The sequence below is a fragment of the Carlito syrichta genome, unplaced genomic scaffold, assembly GCF_000164805.1.
Source record: "Carlito syrichta isolate Samal-C Ts95f unplaced genomic scaffold, Tarsius_syrichta-2.0.1 Scaffold315304, whole genome shotgun sequence".
Classification (NCBI taxonomy): Eukaryota; Metazoa; Chordata; class Mammalia; order Primates; family Tarsiidae; genus Carlito; species Carlito syrichta.
The window spans coordinates 254689-278993 of NW_007259400.1; positions in this window are offsets into that span (position 1 = coordinate 254689).

Here is a 24305-nt window from a genome sequence, read left to right on the forward strand (position 1 = left end):
ACCTGGACAACAAAGCAAGACCCATCTCTACATAAAAATGTTAAAATTAGCCAGACATAGCATGTGCTGTCGTCCCATCTATTTAGGAGGTAGAGGATCCCTTGAGCCCAGGAGCTGGAGACTGCAGAGAGCTATGATTGCACCACTGCACTCTAGCCTGAGTGACAACACAAGACCTTGTCTCTAAAAAAAAAGGAAGAAAATATCCCTGAAGGGATAGGACGTAGGGTTTTCCACATTGTTACTCTGTTTATGCAAGTAGGAGAGAATCTAGAATATTTTACTATGTCTTTCATATCACTATTTTCACCAGTTGAAACCTCATTTCTATCATCTGTAATGCTAATTGACAAGTTATTAATTTTTACCTATGGAAACCCATTTTTAACATGCAGTATGTGCTAATTAAGAATACTTTGGTGTTGTTGGGATATTAAGATAGCTGAGTCGCCTCTGGACAGTGGCTTTCTGATTAGAATTCTGTCTAGGTGAGAATACACAGGGTGTGAATTTTTGGTCTGAGCAAATGACCGCCCTTTGGGTATAACTTAAGCTATCTGACATTTACATCATTTTATACTTCTTATAAAGCAAGTGGTTTAAATGATAGACATCCTATTAAGTAGTCCATGCAATTAGCAAAAGGCAAAAAATCAGTAGTTGTTGTGTCCTCTGACTCCCAAGTTTGAAAGTCTTACCACTATAGCATCCCCAGTTGGTGTTAATCCTACAAACTGGCCAAACATGTTGCCTTAAGAAATAACCTTTTCTAAGTTAGACTATTAATATCAATAGCAAATTTAGTTGCTGGCATTTATCTTGGGATAGTATGTGAATAGGGTAAAGCAGGGTCAAACAGCATCAAAGGCAAAAGTGAGGATTGATAAGAGGGGGTCAAACATAAAACAACAAAGCTGGTTACTAGAAAACCAAGAGAAAACACGATAAATGTTGACTAAGAAGTTCAAAGCAAACCCTGTCTTGTATCATCCCTCCTCTCTTTCGACCCTACAACATTTGTATTTTGCAGGTCTGCTCTGATTTCATAACCATTTATTTTCATCTCTTTGATAATTTCTCTTTTATTAATAAGCATCCACTCCATGACTTCTAATTTATTTTTGCATGGGAAATAAAGAGAAAACAATTAAAGAATTCCCAAATGCGGTAACTGGTTTGCAGTGACATTGCTTATACTTTCAAAGACTCAAAGGCAGACGCTAATGTGTGCGTTCAGTGGCATCTGAACAAATGAAGCAGGTCCATGCCCACCAAACCCAGGCAACTACTGAGCACACCACATCCCCAGAGGGTTGGAATTGCCAACCACGTGAAGGGGAAGACTTATAATGCCTATATTTGCATCACACCTTGTTGTACATGCATTTGGTGCTCTTTGACCTTTCTTCTAAAGGGAAACTGTTTCAACTGCACTCTTTTGTTTGTTGAGTCATTGTCAAGGTGAAGACGGGAAATTGCCAATAATAGAGCATACCAGAAAGATCTTTTTACTGGAGTGTTTGATTCAGTGAGAATGAGCACATGTATTGAAGCCAAAACAATGATGAAATTGTTGGGTATTCTTAGGGGAAGATGAAGGGCAGATAGTAGAAATAATTTCTACCTAAAAAACTGGTATAACTCCCCACCCCCCGAAAAATGGTATACGGATCTATTTTCTCCATCTGTAAAACAAAGATGGTTTTAAAAAACCTTCATAGAAATGATAAAAGCTCCTATAAAAGGTTCAGTTGGACACTGTCAAGTCAGTTCTTTACGATAATCTACTGACATCTTCACGGCTTGATCTGAGAATTAAAAACCACTGAGGCCTTCTTGAAACTCTCCACTGAGAATAGCTTTTGGCTCCTAGAGACTGCATAATTAAACTTCCTGGAAAGATGGAGCCTGGGAAACTGTAGGCCCCGGAATCAACAGATTAAAAACAACAACTAACAGCTATGCAGGTCAAATGGTGAAGTGGCGATTCATTTGCATATTGATCCTTTCTCTACTAAACCTTGGAGAAGGGGCTGAAAAACCAACCTAAGCTTGAAACAGCTTTGAAAAAACCAACCTGGTTTAACTGATATAATTATTGTGGATTCATTGAAGTCGGAGCAGCAAAGTATTTAAAGCACTGTCAGGAAATATTAAATTTCCCTTCTGAGACTAGGATTGAAAGAAGGTAAGACAGCTCATTTTTTATATTAAAGCAAGATTGAGCCTGATTAGTATTTGAAATATTTCTTTACCAATTTTGGGCAGCATTAGATTTTGGCTAGTGAAATATAAATGAACATCAATTGTACATGACAACTGCTGATCCAAACCACTTAAAATTCCCCGAATGTCCTTCTCTCTTAGAATGGCTGCCAGAGTCTCATCATCAAAGCCAGCAGAGCCGACCAAAGGCAGCGCTGTGGTGGAGCCCCCGCCCAAGCTGGGAAGGGTTAGAGAGAGAGCTGTTTGTTTTGTGAGGACATGAATCGTGATCAGGCCCATTACAACATTTCAAGCTAGGTCACAGCACTCCAAGTCACTCTGCATTTTTCTCAGAGGCGAGGGAGTCTAGAGACGTGTTTCTATCTCTTTGTCTCAGCGGAGATGAGATCCAATTGTCCTCCTGTTTCCGGTTGAGACCAAAGAGAAGAAGAGAAACATACTGGCATCAAACATGAAAGCCAAAATAATAAAGATCGCTGATTTACCCAGGGAATGTTTTTCTGTTCATGATTTGAAAGTTGAATGAACACTGAAAAATAGTAAGGATCCTTCTGTTTGTCCTTGAAGAGAAAGGTAATGGCAGTTAGGTCTTGACCATCTAATGGGTTCCTTGAAGCAACTTCCTAGGCCAAAATAAACAACTCCTTGTACACCAACTAATTCAAGAGATAAAGTTGACTGGGCTCTTTGGAATCAAGGTCCTTATCTTTCTATTAGTTGGGTCTAGAAATATGATAACCAGATTCACTTGAGATACCCACTCTCCTCCCCCACCTAGACTTGATTTCAAGATCTTGTCTCTGAGATCTATTAGAACTGAGAGTCCACTAATTAAGCAGCTAAACCCAAGACTGTGCTGTTAGCCCCTGGGGACTCGTTTTATTCCATTAATTTAAGAGCTGTTACTTTATATCCTGTGGTAATTGGTGTAGGTCTATCTCTACTCACTTATATGGGAGGAAATACCACAATTTACTCTAATTTGAATTAAACATTATACTACAGTTTAGACTGGTTGGCCCCACATTTTTTTTTGTTAGTGATCTTGAGGAAGCCCCTTCAATGGTGTTCTGGAAGACCATGCCATCTGTGTCTATTACCCATGCAAATGTTTTGTGTTTAGCTGAGGCTGAAGCTGATAGAGCCAAAATGCTTAGCAGATTTCGGATTGATTCTTCTCTGCACAGCCCAGTCTGCTCTTTGCTGGATGAATTGAGCATGAAAGGTCATAGCGAATCAATCCTGGCCTGGCTTTGCAAAAATGCGACTAGAAGGTAGTCAGTCATGGTAGCTCCCTTTCACGAGAAGGTTATTAAAGTTCACTGGAAAACAATTTCCCCAATCTCACATTTATAATTGAATACTGCTGTTGTGAAGTTTCAATGAGATGAAGTATGTGAAAGTGCTTGGTAAACTCGGTAAAATAAAAAGTCTGGAAGAAGAGCTGCATGACCCTTAACTGTGGTTCACGCTAAAAATGGGATTGTGGGCAAAGTTTCCCCGCCCAATACATACCCTTCACTAACGTGTAAATTTTTAAAGCTACAAATATGTATTACTTATAAAATCAGCAAAATAGATAAGAATCTTTTCTCTTTTATGTGTTTTCCACAGGAAGAGATGCAACAATAGGCTACCTTTTATCTGTAAAATTTATTGATCTCTGAATTTCAAATGACTAAAACCAGGGTATTATTAATCATTTTTCAAGGAAAAAAATCAAATATTATAAATGTAGTTGGGAAAAGGAAAAATGAAGTTAGACATTTCCAGAATCATACCATATTATGTAGTTATCTTTTTTTTTTTTTAATCGAAGTCTCAGCCTGTCACCCAGGCTGGAGTACAGTGGCATGATCATGGCTGACTGCAGCCTTAACTTCCAGGGCTCAGGTAATCCTTTTACTTTAGCCTCCCAAGTAACTGGGATTATAGGTTTGCACAACCACCTCCAGCTATTTTATTATTTTTCGTAGATATGAGGCCTCACTATGTGGCCTAGGATGGTCTTGAACTCCTAGGCTCAAGCAGTCCTCCCACCTCAGCCTCCCAAATTATAGGTGTGAGCCACTGTACCCAGCCTGTAGTTATCATTTTTAGGCTGCTTCTGAGAAAATTTGAGGTGAGCTCTTTTAGCTCACTGTGAAAGCAACACAATTATGAATCTTCCGAGGAACCTATTTGAGAATAGAACATTAGACCTTTCCAGGTTATCAAGAGGGTTGTTCCTGTAGTTTAATGTACATACGATGAGGCCAAGTATAGAAACTCAAATCCCAGACACATGGGAGGAAGTCCTCTTTGGAAGGGGAAAAGCACCCAAACCTCCTGTCCCTCATCTAAGATGTACTTACTCTGCTATTCTCTTGTTCTGTAGTGTTCTCACATGTGCTCCTGAGGACCAACTCTAGCTCTGCAATTTTTTTATAGTTTGAGGCTGTATTCACACCTTAAGCTTATTGGAGTTACTCTGAGAAAGTTCAGTGAGAACTAAATGAGATTGTCAACAAAAGCCATCCAGGAAGTACACATCCCCACACACATGTAAGATGGAATCTGGTTTACCTGCTTTCCCTACTACACCTTGTGGTTGATATTTAGGCATTGAAGTCCCACTGCTTCAGGACCTTGTTTTCTGTGGTTCATCTGATAAACTAGGCACTGCATATGCACTCAGGGTGCTGGTGGGCTAGCTCAGTGCCCAGCTCAGGTAATCCAGTTACGTGAGGAAGGAACTAAAAGGGGCTTCTCTGACTGGACACCATGGCTCATGCCTATACTTTGGGAGGCCAAGGCAGGAGGATTGCTTGAGCCCAGGAATTCAAGATCAGCCTGGACAACATAGCCAAACACCATCTCAACAAAAAGAACAAAACAAAATAACAACAAAAAGGGAGATTTTCCTACTTAGGTTTGGGAAGGGGAGAATAAGATGGAAAAATGTGTGCACACGTAGTGCCTTCCCACATACCAGGCACTCTGATGGAAGCTCCATACTGGTTGCTTTTCAAATTCATGCAACAAACCTGTGAGGTATGTACAGGTGCAAGAGTCACAGGAAGGCTTGGGTGTACTTAAGTGGATCGATTCATTAGGGAAAATTTAAGGTTGCAATGCGATCAAAGCAGGGGCAGGTATCATAATTTGGAACTTGCATCTTAGGAAAAAGCTGTCACTTGCAGTTTCATTGCATTATTTAGTGCTTTGTTGATATTAATAACAGGTCAACAGGGTTGCAAAAATGTGTACAAAACCCAAGGCTAATGACAGTGCTAGAGGGAGTAGGAAAAGAAAGAGACTTTCTTGTTCAGTAAAACATTTTAAATGAAAAAAGAAGAGAAAACAGTAGAGTGAGACTCCACTTCAGTCCAGGTCAGCATTTATAGAGATTCTCCCTCTTATGTGTCTCCTCCACCACTTCCTGAAGTGCATTAGAGCAAATCAAAGTCTTCATGTGACTTAAGCCCTACAAAATGACGTTGGAAAATGTGAATTTTTCTTTGGAGAAGAAGTTTTGTCTCATCAACCAAGGTTAATTGATAGCTCTGAAATATAGCTCATCTAGAAAAGTTAGGTGAAATGCTGCATGTTCCCCCTAGGTTGTCAATGGTCAGAGTGAAGTGCTAGGTACAAGGTACCTCTAGTGCTGACCAAGAAGTTTTTATATGTGTGTGTGTATATGTATGTGTTCCATTTTGATTTTTGCTTTTATTGCTTGGGTCACCTCTCTGTGCTACAATGGACCTTTGGGTTTTTAATGATTCAGTGTGGTAGCATATGTTGATGCCTTGACCATTTCACCTCAACATTCACTATTGCTGAATATGAAGACAGCAAGCACTTACCTCTCTCTACCCGAGAGTATTTTAATTTAATTTTATTTACTTATTATTCTTAAGAGACAGGGTCTTGCTCTGTCACCCAGACTGAAGTGCAGTGGCATGATCACAGTTCGTTGCAGGCTTGAACTCCTGGGCTGAAGCAATTCTCTTGTCTCAGCCTCCTGAGTAGTTGGGATTACAAGCCCATGCCACCACGTCTGGCTGCTTTTTACATTTTTTTGCAGGGATAGGGTCTCGCTAAGTTGTTCAGGCTGGTCTTAAACTCCTGGCCTCAAGTGACCCTCCTGTCTTGTCCACCTGAGAGTTTTATCTCAGAAGTAACACCCTGGGAGCATCCCTTCGTCAATAATGGAGGAGGACAACACGTCTGAGGTATGTTCCACACCATTTTCTGGGAGTCCCAGCAGGACTGAGCCCAGATACACTCTGTGGTAACCTGCTTATTTACACACTTTATATTCGCTCCCCATCCTTTCCTTTCTTCTTTACCATTCTCTTATCCCTGTCCCCTGGAATCATTGCCCAGTAAACCATGTACACACCAGTCTTTGTCTCAGGTCTGCTTCTGGGGGAACCAGCCTAAGAACGTTGATCCAAGGGTGGCTGTAGAAAGCAGACACTCAGAATGTGATGCTGACTGGGGAGATGGGGTGGTCACCACTGCTGGAAAGTTGGCAATGATCCCCTCTGGCATGACATAGCATCACAGTTTCCTAGATTTGACTTGGAGTGAATTGAAATGGAGAGCATAGAAGGGGTATACTGGCTTGTGCAATAGATCCAGTGTTTGAAAGTCGTAGGACAGGATTCATTATGAGAACTGGGGAATTAGTCAGCAGTTGTTAAGATCGACAAGAAGAAAGTAACAGACTCAGATCAGTAATCTACCAACTCGGGGTGTGGTATGAAAGCATAATGCCTCAGTGACAGTGTCTAATGAGATCATCATCTCCTGCATCCAGAAGGCTATGCTAAAAATCTTACAATTTAAATGTAAGAGTGGTAGAACTACAGAGGCTAAATCCATAGCTCTAGTCTTTCCTCCACTAAGGTCAGGACCCTGAGCTCTACAATGAGGACTTCTGGGTACATGTGCTTGAACACAACCAAGGTCCAGAGATTCCTCTGAGCCTTTGAAGAGCAGGGGTGAGCCTCTCCTGCTGGCTAGTGGAAGCAACCTTCCATGTTCCGGAGACCATACAAAAATACATACCTGAGATGGGTGGCCTTCAGGATAACGTTTGCTCTCCTTAAAATCTCTACCTCTTCCTGACTCCTGTCACTTCTTGATCTGTGCTGTCAAATCCACTAGCCAAATCCAACTATAAACCAGTTAAAATAACATACAATCAAAAAATTATTTTTCTTAGTCACACTGGGCACATTGAAAGTACTCATTGACTACATGAAGCTAACGGCTACCACATTGGACAGTGCAGACTACAGAACATTTCCACCAGTGTAGAAAGTTCTATTGGACTGTGCACATCTAGACCAGAGATTGGGAGAATTGTTTTAAATGGTCAGGTGGTAAACTTTTTCGTGTTTGTAGGCCATATGGTTCCTCTTGCTACTACTCAACTCTGCCGTTGTAGCATGAAAGCAACCATAGATAATACAAAAACAAATGAGCATGGCTGTGTTTTTTAATTTTGCAAGTTGCATACAGCCAGCCCAGGCCCTAGTTTGGCTACCCCTGGTCTACACCAAAGACTAGGGCCAATCCTTAGTATAGTGCAAGTAAAAAGCACTGTCCATGGTACAGATAGAGAGGGAATTAGTCACCAAAGGGATTATTATTCTAGCATATTTCAGGAAAGTATGCCTGGCCTGCAACTTGAGGCTGCTCAAGGAGGATGATTATGAGGTTAGGGTTAGATCAGGGAGAGTGTATTGGTATTCAGCATTCTGGCGAGGACTTTTGGAGCCAGGCCTAATATACTACGGGAGCGACTCCTTAACTCTCAAGCCTAGCATTTTCTGAAGGCATATAGTAAATGAAGTGGAGATGCTGTAACTGTCTTGGTAGACTGTTAAAGAAAGGATCAAAATGGTCAGAGATGTATTTGAATGGATTTATTATATAATATCAAGAAAACCCTGTGTGCATGTTTTGTATGGACATAAGTTTTCAACTCAGTTGGGTAAACACCAAAAAGCTTGACTGCTGGATTTTATTGTAAGGGTATCTTTAGTCTTGTAAGAAAATGCCAAGCTTCTTCCAAAGTGGTTGTACCATTTTGTATTCTTACTGTCAAAGAATGAGAGTTCCTGTTGATCCAATCTTTACCAGCATTTGGAGTTATCAGTGTTTTAGATTTTGGCCATTTTAATAGATATGTAGTGTTATCTTATTGCCTTAATTTGCAATTCCCTAATGACATATGATGTTGAGGATCTTTTCATGTGCTTATTTGCCATCTGAGTATCTTCTTTGTGAGGTATCTTTTCAATTTTTTTTGCCCTTTTTTAAGACAGGTTGTTCATTTTCTTTTTGCTGTAGACTGAATGTTTGTTTCCCCCTGAAACTCATATGTTGAAGCCTAATTTCCAATGTGACGGTATTTGAGGTTAAAATCTTTGGGAGGTGACTGGCTCATGATGATGGAGTCCTCATGGATGGTGTTAGTCTTCTTTCAAAAGAGACCCCAGAGAGCTTCCTTATTCTTTCCACCACATAAGGACACAGCAAAAAGATGGCTGGCTGTGAACCAGGAAGTAGGCCTTCATCAGACATCGAATTTGCTTGCATCCTGATCTCGGACTTCTCAGCTCTAGAACTGTGAGAAATAAAGTTCTGTTGTTAGTAAGAGATCCAGTCTATGGGATTCTGTTATAGAAACCTGAACAGACTAAGTTACTTACCATTGAGTTTTAGGAGTTCTTTGTATATTTTGGATAACAGTTCTTCATCAGATGTCTTTCACAAATATTTTCTTCCAGTCTATGGATTGTCTTTTCATTCTCTTGACAATGTTTAGAAGTAATGTTTTTATATACAGCGAAAATGTTTAATTTTAATAAAATTCAGCTTATCAATTATTTTCATGGATTTTGTCTTTAGTGTTGTATCTAAAAAGTCATCTCCATACCCAAGATCACCTAGGTCTTCTCCTATATTATCTTCGAGGAATTTTATAGTTTAGTGTTTTACATGTAGGTCTATGATCCATTTTGAGTTAAATTTTTGAAGAATGTAAGGTCCGCATCTAGGTTCTTCTTTTATTTTATTTTATTTTTTGCATGTGGATGTTCAGTTGCACCAGTACCATTTGTTTAAAAGACCATCTTTTTTCCAGGGTTATAATTTTTGAAAAAATACTAAAGCACTGTGGATGCAAAGAAATCTACAGGTAATAAGTCTCAGAAAGGAACAGACCCTTCCTAGATGGGCAGAGATTGTATTTATCCTTCACAACAACTCTGTGAAGTAGGAATTATTATTAAATTACTTGTTCAAGGTCACACAGACTGATTCCCACCAGTCCTGTGTAATTAAAAAAGAAAACACACACACGCACACACACACACACACACACACACACACACACACACACACACACACACACACCCCTTCTAATTACCAAAATCAATGAAAGCACTTCAGCTCTTATCTCACTGGCAACATTTTGGCAATACTAGCTATAATCTTGAAAATCCTCTCCCTTGACTCCCATGACACTGAACTTTTCCTCTTATCTCTCTGGCCTTTTTTTTCTCAGTTTTCTTCTCTCTCAATAGTTGTTGATATTTCCTAGTTTCAATCTCAGTGTTCTTCTCACTAAAGCCTTCCCTGAGTGATGACATCTCTCCAGTCTGGGGAGCCCAACCAATGATAAAATTACCCTACATATTTACTTTCAGTTCAGATATTTATTCTAATTGCCAAGCAGGATCTCTCCTTGAGCTATCCCACAGCAGCTCAAAACTTATCTATCTAAAACTGACTCCATATTTTATGCCATCCACTTTAGAGAATGGAACTACCTAAAAGTTCTCAAGTCTAAAAATTGAACAAAAGCCAACTCTCTTCCACTCTTACAGTCATGAATTAATCTCTTGTGTAACTTCTTCTATCCATTCCCACTGCTAATATCTCATTGCAGATCTTTCTCATTTCTTGTCTGCTTATTGAAATAATTCCTTAATTTCTTTCCTGCATCTAGCTCAATTACTCTCCAATCTTTCATCTGTCATACTGCTAGAATGATCTTTCTAAAGCCACATTTGTTCATGTTCCTCCTGCCACCACTTAAATTCTTCAACAGGATCTCAGTGACTTTGGAAATAAGTAAATACACCTTATCACATGGTTTCTAAACCATTCATGTACAAATCACCTCTCTATTGTCAATTCTCATGACTCTTATTTTCATTTCTCTAAGTAAGACAAGCTCTCTCATACCTAAGAAATGACTTGTGTTCTATCTCTTCTCCCTGAAAAATAGAATTCTTTTTTATGTTCCTCCTCACCCCCATTATCATATTTATTGTCCTTTACTTAATTGCCTATTTAATTCTGGCTTTTCTGTTACACTCCAGACACCTTGCAGTGACCACAGGCTGGCTTTAGCACCTCTAGCTTCTGTAGTTTGGTGGGCACCTACTTGATGGATGAGGGAATGAAGTCCCCTCTCCGTAGCTTAGCTCCCTGCTCTGCTGACCGTAACTGCCTGGTCTGCTTTTTACTTGGGGCTTTTCATGTCTCAATGTGATAGTCTAGTTCTTCTCCAATCCCCAGTGGATAGGTTTTATCATGCATAAACAGGTTTGCTGTGGTTTTTATGTGATATTCTACTACTACTCCACTCCTTGACATCAGACTTCCCATCTTTGACAAACTAGGCATTGGCCTATAGATTAGCCTCTGTGTAGAAAGTTCTCCACCCCAGTTCTCTATGCCCAGTTTATTTCAGTTTGGAAATCCACTAGCTGCAAGCAGTAACTGCCCAAAGAGCTATCCTCTTCCACCTATTGACCTCTACTTTCAGTGGTAAGCATCTTAGGGTCTCAGCCTCTTTAAATTAAAGATAATTGCACCAAGGATTTGGACTAGTCAGATGGTTGCTAATGTATAATTTAGGTTTATAACCAAGGTACATGTCTGGCATACATTGTTGTCACAAATTTGTGATTTCTATTTTCTTGATGTGTGTTTGTAAAGAAATGAATTCCCCTCTCAGTACTGATTTCATGGCATCTCAGAGGTTTTGGTAAGATATGGCTTGTTTTCATTTGGTTCCAGAAATCTTTTAATTTCTGCTTTGAGTTCCTTGTTGACCCAGGAGCTGTTCAGCATCATGCTGTTTAGTGTCCATGTCTTTGTGGGGTTTGGGGTAGCTTTGTTGGTGTTGATATTTATTTTTATTTCATTGTGGTCTGAGAAGGTACATGGCAGTATTTTGATCTTATGAAATTTGTTTACGCTTGATTTATGCCTGAGGATGTGGTTGATCTTGGAGTATATTCCACGTGGTGATGAGTAGAATGTACATTCCATGGTTGTTGGGTGGAGTGTTCTGTAGGTATCTATTAAGTCCATTTTGTCAAGTGTCAAGTTGAGGTTCCAAATCCCATTGTTGATGTTTTGCCCTGATGATCACTCTATGGTTGTTAGTGGCATATTCAAGTCCCCAGGTATTATAGTGTTAGAGTCAATATCTTTTTTAGTTTACCTAGAAGCTGCTTCATAAAGGTTGGTACTCCTATACATTGGGTGTCTATTTGCTTAGGATGGATATCTCTTGATGGATTGAACCTTTTTATCATTATGTTGTGATCTTCCACTTTTTTTTAGTTTTTGATAGCTTAAAGGATATTTTGTTTTATATTAAAATTGCAACTCCTGCTTTCTTCTGTGTTCCATTTGCCTGAAAATTTGTTTTCCATTCTCTTACTTTGAGTCTGTGAGTGTCCATTCCAGTGAGATGAGTCTCCTGGAGACATCATATTGTTTTTAAAATCCAGTTTGCCATTCTATGTCTTTCTAGTGGTGCATTTAGTCCATTCACATTCAGGCTAATTTTTGAGATGTGAGAGTTTATCCCTGTCATAAGGTTCTTATAGAGATTGTTGTTGTTGTTGTTTGTTTATTTGTTGGGTATTTTTTTATTTGGGAGTTGATATATGTGTGTGCTTTTAACCTTTTTCCTTCATTCTTGGGAAGTGTGTGGGAACTTTTCCCCCTTTCTTCTGGGTTTAATACTTTTGTAAGTATTTCTTGTAGAGCTGGTAGGAGGTGTCTGGGTTGGATTTTAATTCTCCATCACTGATGAAACTAAGCTTAGCTGCATATGAAATTCTTGGTTGGAATTGTTTATCCTTGAGAACTTTGAAGATTGGACTCTAGTCTCTTTAGCCTGTGGTGTTTCTGTAGATAAGTCTGCTTCTATTCTAATTGGTCTTCCCTTGTAAGAAGTCTTACCTTTCTCTCTTGCTACTCTTGGGATTTTTTCTTTTATACCTGCTTTGTGTAAGTGAATTACTATATGTCTACAAGTCAGTTTTCTCATTTGATAGCTTACAGGGGTTCTCTGAATCTTTTGTGTTTGATGGTCATGTTTCTGATGAGATAAGGGAAGTTTTCTTAGATAATTTCATGGAATGTTTGTTCCAGGGTGGTCTATGTTTCTCTATCTCCCTCAGAAATGCCAATTAATCATAGGTTCAACCTCTTGATATAATCACACCTCTTTTGGAGGCTGTGTTCCATCTTTTTAAGCTCCTTTTCTATGTTTTTAACAGTTTGGGTCCGTTCCATATTTTGGTCCTCAAGCTCTGAAATTCTTTCTTCTGCTTGGTTAATTCTGCTTTCCATGCTTGTCAGTTTGTTATTTATTTAGTTTACTGTATTCTTTATTGCCATCATCTCAGTTATCAACTTCTTCATTCTTTCTTCTTGTCTCTCCTTATTTCAATTCATTCTGTCTATTAGTATCTTGATATCTGGGTTTGTGGTTTGAGATCAGTTGTTCTTTGGACTCTTCTTTGTTTGAGTTCGAAAGACTGTATTCTCAGGTGCTATCTTCTTAGGAGTCTGGGTGGGACAGGTGGTCCTCCTTTGATTCTTCTTCATTTGTAATGGTTTTCCTCCCTCTTCCCCCCCTTCTTTAATTCCATTGCTCAGTGATAGAGGGGATAGTTTTCATTTCTTTTTGCTTAATCCCCTATTCTTCCTTATGTAGTACCTCTTGATTTGTTCACTTTTGAAGCCAGACTGGGGATGGGGGAGAGGGACTGTGTTTTTTTTTTTTGCATTTTTGAGATTTGATTAAGGTGTGATGGGGGAGCTGTGATTCAGAAGCTAACTGCAGATCACAGTATGCACTGACAGGGGTGTGGGCCACTTGGAACCCTCTTCCCTCCACCTTACAGCCACAGAAAAACAGTGTGGAGGTTCCTTAAAAATTAAAAATTGAACTACCATATGTTCCAGCAATCTCACAACTGAGCATATATTCCAAAGGAAAGAAAATCAGTATATCCCAGAGATAGCTGCACTTCTGTGTATAGTGCAGCAGTATTCATAATAGCTGAGATATGGAATCAAACTAAGTCTTCATCAGTAAATGAATGGATAAAGAAAAGGTAGTCTATGAGCATATACACATAATGGAATACTATTCAGTCATAAAAAGAATGAAATCTTGTCATTTGCTCCAAGATGGATGAACCTGGAGGACATGATGCTAGATGAAATAAGCTAGGTACAAAAATATAAATATGTGTATTCTCACTCATCGTATGTGGAAACTGAAAAAAATTGATCTTATAGAAGTAGACAGTAGGATAATGGTTACTAGAGGCTGGGAAAAGTAGGGGGAGGAGAGACTAGGGAAAGGTTGGTTAACAAATACAAAAGTATAGCTAGAGAGGAGGACTAAGTTCTAGTGTTCTATAGCACTACAGGGTGATTATAATTAACAGTAACGTATTGTCAATTGTCAAATAGCTAGAAGAGAGAATTTTGAATGTTCCCAACAAAAAGCGATAAATGTTTGAGGTGATTGATTTACTAGCTACCCTGATTTGATCATTACACACGTATAAATGTATTGAAACATCACACCGTATATGTGGTTTTTTTTTTCTTTTTTTAAAGACAGGGTCTGACTCAGTCAGGCTAGGATACATTAGTGCCATCACAATTCACTACAGTCTTCAACTCCCAGGCTCAAGTGTTCCTCCTGTCTCGGCCTCCCAAGTACCTGGGACAACAGGTACACACCACACCTGGCTATTTTTTTAAAAAATAGAGATGGGATCTTGTTATGTTGCCCAGGATAGTCGACCCACCTTGGTTTCCCAAAGTTCTGAGATTATAGGTATAAGCCACCATGTCGAGCCTTTTCATGTGTTAATTAAAAATAATTGTAATTTTAAAAAAATTCATTTAAAAATTTCCAATAAAAAACCAAACATGCCGTTTTTGTGAAAAAATATTGCAGGGTTGGAGGGCTTGTTCCATCCCAGCCATTCTATTTTTGCATAGCCACCCTATGCAAGGTATTGCTCATCCCACCCCTTCTCGCAGGCTGGCATTCCAGATTCCCAGGTCTGCTCTTTTCTGGTTCACTTAGCATGAGGCACTGGAAGAAGGTTGGAGGGTGTGAGGAAGGAAGGCTAGGTCTTTGTTCCCTGCCCTGTCAGGAGGTGTCTCTGGCTGTCTCTGAGTTTCTTCTCTAGCTCTAGATCTCACTGGACTAGCCCATCACGGTTTCATCTTCCATGAGGCTTTGGTGACTCTGTCTTCCCCTTTCTTCTCCTGCTGGGTGGTAGTGGCTTCCTACTACTCTGGCTAATCTCTGGGTAGCCTTACTGTTCCCTATCTAATTTTTAGTTCTCCCATTATGTGTGCAAACAATTCCTTGTATTAAATTCCCTCTTTTGAAAAATATAATGGCTTCTGTTTTCTGGTCTGAATTCAACCAATACTCTCCCCATTCCTGTCCCAACCATCCTATCACTGTCTCTGGACTGCCAAGTTAAGGGACACTGCCCTGAGCTTGTAGTTTGAAGAAGTGGCTGCTGACTCCACTTCTCTCCCTCCCACTTCTGGAAATTTTTGTCCCCAGGGCTGGAAGTCCCTCCATCCACCAGGTTGTTGGGCAGCAGTATTCCCTGGCCTGAGCTGTGTAGGATGATCCCCAACAGCCCCAAATATTGCTGCTATCTACATGACAGCAAAGAAATGTTTTGGCAGGAGCCAGTCTGGCCATCAAAATGCTGAGGCCATATGTTTCTGCTGACTTCCTGCCAAAACGTTGTTGTTGAAGTTATGAAGAGTATAACTTTAAAATTCAGAATAAAAAGGAAACTCTAACCCAGAGATACAAGTTAAGGTGAAGAAAAAAAGCAAAAAAAAAAAAAAAAAAAGAGTTAAAGTATTAAAAAAAAAAGATAAATGGGAAGGAAGTTGGGGGCCGAGGAGAAGTATAACAATCTAGAAGTTCCTGTTATCTGCCACATTCAGGCTGTAACCTCAGCGGCTTGCCCCTGCACCAGCTGGGCAAATTGACCAGCTGCATGGGCATGGGCCCTCCAGCCAATGGAGAATCTGGCACTTATACAATCCAGAGCAAGGAGGAGAAGAGCGGCAGAACCTAGTACACAGAAAGAGTGCAATAATAAACTGGGAAATAAGCAAATTTTCCAATATGTAACCATTTCATTCCTTGCCAGAAATCATAATTTGCAAGCAATAAGGTACATTGAAGAGTTGGTGATAATACAACAGATGCTAGTGAGGAATTGTAGCTACATGACTCCAGTGATTCAGATGTTCTGACAAGAATTATTTTAAACATGGGTTCCATGCTGTGGGGCTCACCCATACACCAAGGCCCACTCCAGAGGTCACTTGCAGATATTTCCCTGATACACTGACAGCATCTTGTCTTTCTGCCTGTGGGGCTTCTATGGCCTGCTCAGTGTGCACACAGTAGGCTAAAAGTACTGGAGGGTGATGACTGAGGAGACCTTTAACCACAGAGAGCCAGGAATTGATGGGTAAACACCCAGGTTCTTCAAGCCCTGATGGGACAATTACAAAATGACTTCTGCAGTGTCCCAGAAGGTCCCAGGCAACTCCCACTTACCCACAGTTGTGGCCAAGTCACTAACTCACCTTTTATTGTCTTTACTTTCCAACTTGCCTCAAGTGCCCACTTCTTCTCCACACTTCATGGAATCACTACCTAAATAAGCTAAATGTACTGAAATACTTACCCCAATCACTTCCCTAGAAGAAACCCAATCCAGAGACAGGGGGTCCCTCTAGCCCAGGGGTCAGCCCTTCCTAGCACATCCTTCAGCAGTTACATGGCCTACACTTAAATCAGGGCTTTTAAAAGCAACACCAAAAAGGAATGCTAAGAGCACAACAAAAATATAACCTTAACGTCAAGGTGGCAACCAACAGGCTACTGAAAAGGAACTTGCCTGACGGCCAATAGTCAAAACTGCTTCCTGCGATTCTTTTATGAAGAATACTAATATGATAAGCATATCATATCCCTATGCATAAAACCTAGAGCAAATTAGACATGCTCTACTGAGATTTTACAAATCTTTGCAGGAGGGGCTAGTCCACATCAGGTATTATGCTGACTTTATATGTCTTGATATTTAATTCTCATGATCATTCTACTATGGTTAAATAAAGTTAAGCTCATTTTATAGTTGAGAAAACAAAGAATGAATGATAAAGTAATTTGCCCAAAACATTACATCTGTGGACATTTTTGGATTTGATATTTGAATATCTGAAACTGGGTGATTTATAAAGAAAAGTAATTTACTTTTTATAATTATGGAGACTGAGAAGTCCAAGGTCAAGGGGCTATATCTGATGAGAAACTTCTTGCTGGTTAGGACTCTCTCTGCAACTGCAGAGTCCTGAGACGACCCAGGGTATCACATGGTACAGGGGCTGAGGTCTAGCTCAAGTCTCTCTTCCTATTCTTATAAAGCCACCAGTCTCACTCCCATTGATAATCCAATAACCCATTAACATATTAATCCACTATGATCTATGACTAGCTCAATCCATTCATGACAGCAGAGCCCTCAAGACCCAATTACCTATTGAAGGCCCCACCTCTCAATATTGCCATACTAGGGATTGAGCTTCAACATGAGTTTCAAGCATTAAACCATAGCAATATCGTTTGAGTTCCAGGGTGTTTCCTAAATTCCCCTGCAGTTAGGCTGGAGCTAATTCACCAGGTTCTGGTCAATAAGCAATGAATTGAACCAATGTGAGCCACTTTTAGACCATCCCTAAAGTTTTCCAGTGTAGTTATCCATTCCTTTCATCCCCCAGCTTCAGCAACCTTGGAAGCCAAGATGACACAGCTATAAGATAGGAGAGGGTCACCTGTTATGCATCATATACTGTGTGAGCTGGAAATAATCTTTATTCTTAATGTTACTGAAAGTTGGAAAGTTGACTATTTTAGAAACTAGGGTTTTTTTCCTCACCCACAGCCTTTCTCTTTCTTTCTCTCTTCCTCCCTCCCTTCTCTCTCTCTCTCTCTCTTTCTCTGTCTCTTTCGGTATATTCCTGGCTTAAGGTACCACAATGTAGCACTGCATTAGTGGATGGCCAGTAGGTAATAAAGAAAACAATAATGGAGGCTGAAAAAAATCTTGATTTATTCCATGAAGAGGCAAAACATTTGGAAAATTTGCCACCCACAATAATTTGCAATGGACCATTTGATTACTGAGCTGACATCTCTGGTGGAAAACGCTGGAAAACAGTTTGTTAGTATCATGTGTTTGGCTTCTATATAGAAGAGGTGAGTTCAGAAGAGAACTAATGAATTTACAAATAGAAATGAAGTCCAGAAATTTAAGCCATTGTAGACATGGAAAAGTCTACTGTTTCTAGATTCCAAAAGGTAAAATGTGGAATTTAAAAGGTTTTGAGCAGCAAATATCCAGTAAAATGTGGATACAGAAACTCTGAATACATATCAGGTTAAAGAAGTGGACTTCCTTTCCAAGCTTGAAATATGAACGGAGCCACCATTGAGTTGAAAGAGGCAGGTGCAGAGTTAAGAAAACAAATAGAGTTGATATGAGAACCATATCTAGAAGATAAGTTTAGATGTGTTTGTTAGCACATAGAACTCGTTAGAATCAAGTAGATCAAAAGTCTATTGAATTTTTAGGAAATGTCATCCTCCCCACCTCCCCAAAAGCTATGAGCATGGGGTATAAAAAGTCTTTGCTAGTTGGAGATGTACAGTAACCTTTGGTCCCTAACCTTCCAAGAGACCAGCAGGTATTAAAGGCAGCAGGAGGAGATGAGTCCGCAGACATTTCTTATGTGACTGAATAAGATGGTAAATAAAAGAAGACCCTCCTGAGGACATCACTGGGATCCAGCAGGATTTTGGAACTCCAGATCTGTAATGACTGTGTGTCTCCCTATGTTATCTGTCCGTAATAGAAACATGTATTGCGGTGGTTCCATACTCATTCTATTACTGTACATTGGTTGGAACAGATAATTCATCTTTTTAAAGTTTATAAATCTTTGGACCAAGACAGGCCACATCTGGACTTAATAGAAAACAATGCGTATCACCCAAAGATCATGGACTTTAGGCCGAATGCAATGAATTTGAGATTAGATGCCAGGTTCTTTGTTAACAACTAGGTCTCTTGGGGACAGAGGTGACTAACTTCTATGCATGGGAAGAAGGAACAAAGGAGTGTCTGGAAATGTTAAGTGAAACTAAATTTGGCCTGAAGCCACCTCAAACTTGCATGAAGTTCTGGTCCCTATATAACAAACTGCAACTTAGTACTTAAACTCATCAAAAGCCTAACTTAGGAATATGCTTTTGTAACAATAACTGAGTCCTAGCCAATCACAGCAGCCAAGCTTCAGTCAGTCATGGGCAGCCAACTGATTGGACTGTGTTCAAAAACTGCAAAACCTGAGTGTAACCAGCCAGCCTGTTTTTGTAGCTCACTTCCCTTTCTCCCCACAAATGCCGCCTGCCTGTGTTGCAAAATGGTACTGTCTGAGCTCTTCTGGTTCTGAGGGCTGCCTGATTCGCAAATCATTCTTTGCTCAATTCAACTCTGTTAAATTTGTCTAAAGTTCTTCCTTAATAGTTTCTACAAAGCAGACCCAGGCAGAGTTGCTGGTGTTCTAGGCGTATGTTCCTGTGTTTTCTCAGCCTCCCTAGGAGTTGGGTGGAGGTTGTGGGACTGGACTGTGACCATGGAATGTAAGTGGAATTCCTTCACATGGTTTTCAAGCTCTTTTTTTCCTCTGCCACAGCGACCTTCAAGGCCTCATGTTCCTGATGGCGTGTTGACGAGACAAGAGAAGGCTGCCTCACGCATGTTGCATCTTGTGTGACCTAGAAGGAAACATTCATTTCAAGTAGCCCACTGAGATTTTGGGGTTTATTTGCAACCATTTTACAGTTTAGCTTATCTTGACTGATATCCTTTCCTATTCTATCAGAGAATAATAGCAATATGGAGAATTTGGGAATATCTTTTAAGGCTAGGAAATGAATGAGTTTGAAGCATTTCTGCCCCTACTTGAGGCTGAAGCTACACAGACAGGTGACTCTAAGCAAAATTGGAGCGAAGGTAGGTAGAGTTCTTTCTTTTTACTTTATAGTAGAAATTTCGTGTAAAATAAAATAAGATTTCAGAATTTTGTGAGATGACATTTTATATAAACTGAAAATTAAATCCAGAGATCTAAGTATTTCCAGTTTTTGGAAAAAAGCTATTTTGAGAAAGGTTGTACTCTACCCCTGCTAGAAGGATGGGTTCAGCCCATCTATCAGATTTCTCTTGCTTCCTCAACATAAGGTTTGTTTTCACACTCATAGTCTTCCCTTTTCAGATGCACAAATTCACGAGCTTTCCTGAGAATGTGTTTTTAGCAGTGTTCTTTCATCTTCTGGGTCAGGGAAGAGATTTGCTCAAGAGCAATGACAGTATTGTGTTCAGCCAAAATGAACAATGTAGGGCTTAGACTGTAAACATCTTCAAAATCTTTGATAATACTGCAGATTGATAGTCCTTCCTGTAATTCTGGATAATTTAGTAACAAATGATCTCCAGTAACTATATCATGGCAGAATCTAACACCATACATCTGGGCATAAAAGTCCTGTTTCAGATGTTGTACTAGGTTTCGTGAAATCAAACTTTTTGGCATTTCTTTATAGAAAACTAAAAGAAAGACTCGTCATCAGAAGAATGCTGTAGTTCTTTCCCTGCAAAGAAGTCTGAAACAATAATTGTGTATTTGTTGCTGCAATCCATATGGCCCATATATCTTGAATTTGGTATTTGCCAGCTTAATAAATCTTGAATGACAATCACAGCTTTTCCTATGCTAACCAGTTTGCTGATATAAGCCTTGAGATGTTTAAATTGAACTTCATGCCCCATTACTCTACTGTGAGCTTACAGTCAATGGTACAGGGACAAGAAAGAGTTCTGTTAGTCATTGGAATAATTAATAGCTTTCCTGTTAAGAAATTGAAGGGCAGATCAGAATTATTTGCTTCAGCCCTTGGCAGGACATTTGCCTTCTAATCACCAGTATCTTAGTCCATTTAGTGTTGCTATAAAGAAATACCTGTGGGTAGTTAATTTATACAGAAAAAAGATCTATTTGGCTCATAATTCTAATACTGGAAAAGTTCAAAATTGGGTATCTGTGCTAGAGGAGGGCTACAGGCTGTTTCCACTCATAGCAGAAGGTGAAGGGGAGTCAGCAAGTGCAGAGATCGCATGGAATGAGAGGAAGCAGGAGAGAAGGGAGGGAAATGCAAGGCTCTTTTTACCAACCAGCTCTCATGGGAACTGATGGAGTGGAAAACCTCTCCCTCCTCCCCCAGGGAGGGTGCTAATCTATCCATGAGGGATCCTCTCCCATGACCCAAACACCTCCCAATAGAGTAGGTTGATCCCCAACATTGGAATCACATTTCAGTAATTTTTGAGGCATCAAAAATTCATACTATAGCCACCAGAAAGAGGGAAGAGGTGAGATGAGGTTTCTATTTTCCTCAAACTCAATGTTCTTTTGCACTTCTTTCCACTTTGTCAGGGCTATCACCTCCTACAGACGCTGCTTCTTCCATGTACCTACCTCCTTGTTACCAGTCCCTCCGAGTTTGAATATTACCATCCACCTCCACAAAGCCTCCCCTCTGGCAGCGAAGCAGCATTTTTCACAGTCCTGTCCTGGAAAAGCCATCTTCAGAACATTTGCCCTTGTAGGACTCTCTGCATAGGGTGATTTCCTCCCCAGTCCCAGATAACCCATCACTTGTTTCTTCACTCTTCCAGATCTTTGCTCAATTGTCGCTTTCTTGGTGTGACCTTCTCTAATCACCTATTTAAAATTTCACTTCCCAGCTCCCCCCATAAGAATCCTACATCATCCTTGTCTGATGCATCTGACATATCATGGGTTTTATTTATTTCTTTACTGTCTGTTTCCCCTGCCTAAACGCATGCTCTGTGGAGGCAAGGTTTTGTCTGGTTATTCAGTATGCTATCTACAGTGTTTAGAACAGTGCCTGGCATATATAACACAATTTGTGGAGTAAATGACTACACCGAGCTGAGTTTGTGATTCTACAATAACATGCAGGCTCTGAAGATTTAACACATTTGGGGAGTATTCTTTGAGGAATGAGAGGGACCCAGTGACATGAGTTCAATGCCAAACCAGGCTATTTCGGGTTTGATGTGAAAGAAAAAAATCAGTAATACTGATCCCATCTTTGACATTTTGATGTTTTGTTGGCCATGTATATGTATTTTTTGCATCATTTTTATTTGTAAAAATATTGCAAAAAGATATTATTCATCTGATTACTGAGATTTTTTGCCCCTTAAATATTGTTCCTGAGGCACGTGCCTCCCTGGCGTCCCCTAGTTCTGGGCCAGGAATTAGTCCCTTGGTACATGCTGGATGATTGGCTGAGGGGGACTGGACAGCGGCTACATCCCTCCCCGAGACATTGCAGGAATGGTTCTGATTATACAACATGCGAAGAAGGCTGATGCTCCAAACGTAATCTTTTAAGGGGAACTTTGAGCACAATGCCAAAAGAGGAGATTTCCCCACTGGAAATAGACTTTTGACATAGAGATGATGATGATGAAGTTGACAATGACGTATTTAAATTGCCAATGTATCTAATGTAGGAATTAAGGTATTAAGTCAAAGCCTAAGACAAAAATGACATGTCTTCCCTTTTTTTTTCTTGATTTCTTAGAGATTTATGCTGGAGACCAAAAACCCCACAGCTTTCTATAAGCCTAACACGTCTGGCTGTTCTTTCACACTTAGAGTAGCTTGGTGTTTCTCCACGTGTGCACCAGATGACACAGCTTGCTCACATTTCAAGGACATGGTGTGTAGCAAATATATGGTTTAAAGATCCTTTGGGGGCAGGGAGATGCTCGTGGCATAAGAGGCAGAGGCTGACACTGACAAAGGGAGCCACAAACTCACAGCTGTCTTCTCAAGCTGACTCCAAGACACACATTCACCTGGTGAACACACATATTAAATAGATATTTATCACTTTTTCTTGATTTGTTGAGGACATATGCCACTGAACTCTATCCTGGAGGAAGAAAGACCGATGCTTAGGGCTGACTCTGAGTTATTCAGACAGAGTAATTGAAAGGCTTTTGAAATCCACACAAAAGCACCAGTGCCAGATCTGGTGAGTTACCTGAATTAGCTCAGGTCAAAATGTGTCAGGAGACGACTCTGCTATCTTGAGTTCTTACTAAGTGCAGTCATGGTGTTAACGACTTACCTACATGACCATTAAGTTTTCACAAAATCCATCTGATGTGGGCACTGTCCTGTACTCCTTTAATAAACAAGAACTCTGAGGGTCAGTAACATCCAATTTTTTCAAGGTCACATAACTAATCTTGAAATGGAGACTCCAAATAGGAATTCAAAGATCTTCCTCCTTGTCACTCTACAATACTGTCAACTTTTGTCTCTTCAGTCTAAGATATCAGAAAAACTTAACCTTAGCCTCATTCACTGTCACATCCTGTACTATTTGGCCTTGGCTACCCTTTCTCTACATCATGTGTGGAAAAAACACTTGGCCTAGAAGATAGTGACTGAAATTCTTCTCTCTGCTCTACTGCTGGCTTCATTTGTGATTTTAGGCAAGTCCCTTGGTTTCTCTAGGACTGAGTTAAGTCGATTGTAAAATAAAGGCTTTACATTAGATTATCTTTCATATCATCTTTTTAGTTCAAATCTTCCATTATTCTATTTCATGATTCAATGCATCTGTAGTTGCCATGAAACTACTAATTGGAGAAGCCTTATGGCAACATCTTATTGAACAGTGCCATTACTTTTAAACCATGGCTGCAAAGCCAAGACAAGATTTAAAAGTGAGGTAGGAAACAATTACAGAAGAAAGAGAATTTCAGTGAAGGGGATACATTCAGCCTCAAAGCTACTCCTTGTGAGTGTGTGTGATCCAAAAGCCAAGCATATCTATTTCACTCCTTTGGTACAAAGGCAGGAGATGTTTCAAGAGTAGAGAGTTCTTTCACAAATACATAGCTCTGTGGGACTTCCACTGCTCCGGAGTTACATGGTTTTGGGGAAGAACAGCTATGAAAGAACCAGCCATTGTGTGAGCAGCAGAAGTAATGTTACTGAACTCTCTAACCTGGAGGAAGAAAGACGGAAGCGTAGCACTGAATATAAGTTATTCAGACAGAGTAACTGAAAGGTTTTTGAAATCCATACCAAAGCACCAGTGCCAGAACAGGGTCTTCAAGAAAGGGAGTTGGTTGGAGATAGAGAAGCACACTGTGATCTTGATCCTGGCCTGACACCACCACTTAAACTGGATCTTCACCAGCGCCTTGACAAGAGATGATCAAAGCAAACAACCGAATTGTACTTTACCATATTTAGGGTGTGCTCAATGTGTTTACACTCAACTGTGATTTTGTTGCGTGTGGTTCACTTTAGAGAGTGGATTTAGTTTTCCTCAAGTAATTTTTAAATTTCCTTATAAAGTCCTTCCTTTCTTCTACTCTTTCTCTCTCCCTCCATTTTTCATCTCCACCACGTTCTCTCTTAACACATATTTGCTGACTGCCTAGTTTATATTCAGATGCTGTGTATACAATGGTGAACAAAAAACAAACACTGTTCTTGCTTCATAGTTTTTGAACTTT